Source organism: Erythrolamprus reginae, chromosome 12 (genome assembly GCF_031021105.1).
Source record: "Erythrolamprus reginae isolate rEryReg1 chromosome 12, rEryReg1.hap1, whole genome shotgun sequence".
In the NCBI taxonomy this organism is placed as follows: Eukaryota; Metazoa; Chordata; class Lepidosauria; order Squamata; family Dipsadidae; genus Erythrolamprus; species Erythrolamprus reginae.
Genome location: NC_091961.1, coordinates 30,866,964 through 30,872,872, shown reverse-complemented (window position 1 = coordinate 30,872,872; position 5,909 = coordinate 30,866,964).

The window sequence follows — 5,909 nt, the reverse complement described above, 5'->3', positions numbered from 1 at the left end:
AGATAGATAGATAGATAGATGAGATAGATAGATGAGATAGATAGATAGATAGATGATAGATAGATAGATAGATGAGAGAGATAGATAGATAGATAGATAGATAGATAGATAGATAGATAGATAGATAGATAGAGCGAGAGACAGACAGACAGACAGGCAGGCAGGCAGGCAGGCAGGCAGGCTGGTTGAGGATCTCAGGATGCAATAAACCAAGAAAAACCAAGCTGGTGCCAATTAAAACCCACAAAAAGCATTTATCTAAAGCAGCAAATTAGAGATTCCAACTGAAGAGACTATCTGTAGCTCAGGGTTGAACTGTGTGGAGTTCTCGGTGCTCTCTGAGCTCAAAGTGGTTTTCCTGCAGATGTTTCATTACCCAACTAGGGAACGTCATCAGAGCACCGACGCTGTTGTTGTCTATTTTGGGTAATGAAACATCTGCAAGCCGATTTGCCCAGCTCAGAGAGCAAACATCTGCAAAAAAAGACACGGCTTATTCCTGGGTCATCACAAATCTTTTCTGTTGCAGGTTTGAAGTGTTAGATCCTTCAACCGCCCTAATTCTCAGATATGTTGGGCTTCATTCCACATGTTCAATTATTTGAGAGATTTCCCAAGGGCAAAACCTCACGAGAAGCCAACTTCCAGTGGGAACAGTGTTCATCAAAGGCAAACAGCATGTTCGGGCACAAACCTCCTGGCGAGAAGAGCGAGCAAGCGCCGCTGTTGACTTTTTTCCTAACAAGGTAGCATCCTTGGATGAAAACACCCAACTCTTACCGGTCTCTTAGATCAGCAACTCTTAGATCAGCAAATAATGTTGAACTACCTCCGCAGAAGCAAATAGAATAGAATTCTTTATTGGCCAAGTGTGATTGGACACACAAGGAATTTGTCTTTGGTGCAGATGCTCTCATAAAAGAAAATATAGATTTGTCAAGAATCATGAGGTACAACACTTAATGGTTGTTATAGGGGTCAAATAAGCAATGAAGAAACAATCAATATTAATAAAAATCTTAAGGATACAAGCAACAAGTCATACAATCCTAAGTGGAAGGAAACAGGTAGAATAGAATAGAACAGAATAGAATAGAATTTTATTGGCCAAGTGTGATTGGACACACAAGGAATTTGTCTTGGTGCATATGCTCTCAGTGTACATAAAATAAAATATACATTTGTCAAGAATCATGTGCTACAACACTTAATGATTGTCATAGGGGTCAAATAAGTTTAAGTTTAAGTTTAAGTTTAATCAGATTTGTATGCCACCCCTCTCCGCAGACTCGGGGCGGCTCACAGCAACAGCAACACAATGTACAACAAATCCAATATTTAAATTAATTTTAAAAACCCCACAAGTTAAAACCAATCATACACACTAGCGTACCATACATAAATTTTATAAGCCTGGGGAGAAGGAACATGTCAATTCCCCCATGCCTGACAACAGAGGTGGGTTTTAAGGAGCTTACGAAAGGCTAGGAGGGTGGGGGCAACTCTGATATCTGGGGGGAGTTGGTTCCAAAGGGTCGGGGCCACCACAGAGAAGGCTCTTCCCCTAGGCCCCACCAACCTACATTGTTTAGTCGACGGGACCTGGAGAAGGCCAACTCTGTGGGACCTAACTGGTCGCTGGGATTCGTGCGGCAGAAGGCGGTCCCGGAGATATTCTGGTCCAGTGCCATGAAGGGCTTTATAGGTCATAACCAACACTTTGAATTGTGACCGGAAACTGATCGGCAACCAGTGCAGACTGCGGAGTGTTGGTGTGACATGGGCGAATTTAGGAACGCCCATGATAGCTCTCGCAGCTGCAAATAAGCAATGAAGAAGCAATATTAATAAAAATCTTAGGAGATAAGCAAAAAGTTACAGTCATACAGTCAACATGGGAGGAAATGGGTGATAGGAATGATGAGAAAAAAACTAGTAGAAATAGAAGTGCAGACTTAGTAAAAAGTTTGAAAGTGTTGAGGGAATTATTTGTTTAGTAGAATGATGGCATTTGGGGGGAAAATTGTTCTTGTGTCTAATTGTCTTGATGTGCCGTGCTCTGTAGTGACGTTTTGAGGGTAGGAGTTGAAACAGTTTATGTCCAGGATGCGAGGGGTCTATCAATATTTTCACTGCCCTCTTTTTGACTCCTGCAGTATACAGATCCTCAATGGAAGGCAGGTTGGCAGCCATTGTTTTTTTCTGCAGTTGTGATTTTCCTCTGAAGTCTGTGTCGGTCTTGTTGGGTTGCAGCACCAAACCAGACAGTTATAGAGGTGCAAATGACAGACTCAATGATTCCTCTGTAGAACTGTCTCAGCAGCTCCTTGGGCAGTTTGAGCTTCCTGAGTTGGCGCAGAAATAACATTCTCTGTTGTGCTTTTTTGATGATGTTTTTGATGTTAGGTGACCATTTTAGGTCTTGAGATATGATAGAACCTAGAAATTTGAAGGTCTCTACTGTTGATACTGTGTTGTCTAGTATTAGGAGAGGTGGAAGGATGGAAGGGTTTCTCCTGAAGTCTACCAGTAGCAAGGAGGCCTAGGAAGATGTAACAAGAATGGGGAAAAAGAGCACAACTGGAGTTGTTAGGGAAACGTTCTATCTGTTGCAGCTGGTCCACCTCCAGCTCTGCTAATCATGGATTTCGAAGTTCAAGAGACAGATGTGTGTTGGTATCCTAGACTCCGAGAGTGAAGCGGATGAGGAGTTAGAGACTGAAAGTCAATCAGAGGCTGTGGCACCCCCAGAGGTGTCATCCAGCAATTCCAAGGACGATGTAGAATCACTTATAGATGCAAGAGTGCACAGAACGATGGCCAGACAGGATTATTTGAGGAGAAAAGGGTCTTTGCATTAGTAGCTCTATAGAACACTTGGCCACGCCTGGTGGCTATATAAGGGAAACTCTCATGAGAAATCAGTGTGACTAACAATGTTCCAATAATGGCTGAGGGTGAGCTCCGGAGTTTAGAGAGCCCTTCTGCCTCAAGACAGCTTTAAACCATGCAATCTGCTTCTTCCGAGTGTGAGTTGGTTGATGGACAGAATCACTTCAAAGAAACATTTCTAATGAGTTCTTGGATTGCAGGCCCGAGACTGTTTTTATCTGGGAACACTGCCAGAATGTACTAATATCCCTTTGACTTTTAACCAATTTATTCCTTGACGTTTTTAAAACAATAGACAATGGTACCTCTGCTTATAAACTTAATTTGTTCTGTGACCAGGTTCTTAAGTAGAAAAGTTTATAAGAAGAAGCAATTTTTCCCATAGGAATCAATGTAAAAGCAAATAATGTGTGCGATTGGGGAAACCACAGGGAGGGTGGAGGCCTTGTTTCCTCCCACGTGATTCCTAGAGAGGCCCTTCAGAGGCTTCTCCCCACCTTTTCCAGCCCTGTTTCCTCCCAGGAGATTCCTAGAGAGGCCCCACGGAGGCTTCTACCTGCCTTTTCTGGTTACAGTTCCGGAGGTTCGAGTTTGTAAATGGATAATGGTTCTTGAGAAGAGACAAAAAAATCTTGAACACCCAATTCTTATCTAGAAAAGTTTGTAAGTAGGGGCATTTGTAGGTAGATGTATTTGTAGGTAGATGTATTTGTATCTTGATGCTATACTCTCCCTTGTGTGTGAGAGAGGTTTAATTCCTGTCGGTGGGTCATCTAGACAGTAATAATAATAATAATAATAATAATAATTATTATTATTATTATTATTATTATTATTATTATTATTATTATTTATTAGATTTGTATGCCGCCCCTCTCCAAGGACTCAGAGTGGAGAACCTAAACCCAAGATAGAACAGACTGCAGTCATTGCAATATTGTTGGACTCCAACTCCTATCCATCTCTGCAGCTATCAGTGGTCAGGATGATGGGAGATGAAGTCTCCTGTATCTAGTGTAAAGATGTTGGGAGATTGGTCCCCATTTCAGATGATGGTGTTCATTTCTAGAGTTCTTTATTCTTCGAAATACCTTCCTCTATTTTAAAGGACATTCTGGTCAAGGTCTCTTTAGAGATAAAGAGGAGAAGCTTTGAACTTCCCCATTAATAGCAAAAGTGCAAAAACATTGTTCAGAGCTCACACCTGGATCTTCAACTGAATGGCTACCTAGGTCATAGTTTTCCCTGCTACAGGGATATTTATTATTCTAGTTCTGTCCCAATTATTCTAATTATTTCTAAACGTGCACATATTACCATTAATTGAAGTGCACATTTCAAACCAACCTGTGCCCTGATGCCCTCTTAAATGTGTTTATTTATGTCCTGTATTTAGATAAATTTTCTACTTTTCTTCCAGGGAGACCATAGCAACCTGCAGAGTTTACCTCTTGTCCTTCAAACGAGATGATGAAAGGCAGGATGAGGGCCAGGAAAAAAAAGGCAGGATTTGAATCAGGTTTGGAGCAAGTAAATTCCAAGGCTGATGAGATATCAAACGCCTGTCTTCTCACTTATCTCCTGTGTCCAAAGATCCATTGCCATCTAGAGATGGAAACGAGAAGCCAACCACTATAGTTCAGGCATGTTATCTTATCCGTGCCTTATATATTAGCAGAGCAATTCCAAACCCTTCTCAGGGTGTTCTCATCTTGGAGAACCTCAACAGGTCAAACCTCTGCAGACCACTACTGATGATGTTCGTCCATCGTATTCAAAGAGGACTATGCCAGATAATGGGGTGTGGGTTCTATACAATGTTTGTCCAGTGATGGGCTCCTATAGGTATGGTCAGGTACGCAGAATGGGTAGAAAAATTTTGACAGGTATGCAGAACCGGTAGAAAAAAAATTGAATTTTTTTCTTTTTTTCCCTTCTGAGCTCCTATTTTCCTATCGCAGTAAATGAGGTCGAATGTGTATAATTTTAGAAGAGCTGTGCATACGTGTTTGTACTTACACATACAGTTTATATAGTAGATAATGTATATTTTTGTGTGCCTGTACACATATGACATATATACAGGGGGTGGACAAAAAAATGGAAACACTCTTCCGTGGAATCCAGATTTGTGAAGCTCCCTTCGAACAGTTTTTGTGGACACTGGCTTCTGTACGTGTCTATTGAGCTCTGCAGTGATTTTAGGAGCTGCGGTCTTGCGATCAGGTCTAACAATTCACTTTAGAGTCCGACGGTCTCTCTCAGACGACTTTGACTTTCGACCAGACCTGTGCTTGGCTGAGGACATTTTCCCTTCTCTTTCAAAAGCAGTCATAACTTTTCAGACATGGCCTCTTGAAATGCCCAACATTCGGGCACTTTCTGTTACACTAGCGCCTGCCATTCGACCACCAACAATTTGGCCTCTTTGAAAGTCTGAGAGGTCTGCCATTTCTAGAAGGTTATAACCAATGTCCTTAAATTTCTGTTTAGAAAAAAAAGGTAGTTTAAAAAAACATATCAAATAACTGAATTTTAAAAAACCCATTAAAATACGTCAAGTTTTGATTGATTTGAACATGTTCAAACATTATGATGCCAAAAAGTCAAGTGTTTCCATTTTATTGTCCACCCCTGTGCATAGAATTAAAGAGTATATTTTGGAGGGGGGGAAAACCCTTTGCTCTTTATGTACCACTATCCCGTTGATTTATATCTTTGGCCCTGGTCCTCTGGCTGAGTTTGTGTGAAGAGGAGTGGATGCCTGGGTTTTTTTTTCCACTTTTCTTTCAGCTAATTACAAATCATTTAAACACACCATCAAGTCCAGACTTAGCCCCGTGTAGCGTCGTGGGACTAGCTGACGCCCAAAGTTTGCACACTAGGGTAGCCTCAGGGAGACGCCTATCCTACATCAAGGGGAGGGAGGGGCTGACTTCTGAATCCACCCAGCCCCCCCTCCCTATATGTTTCCCCCAGGGTTAGCCGGCTTGGCCAGTAGTGATGCGCTCCTATGG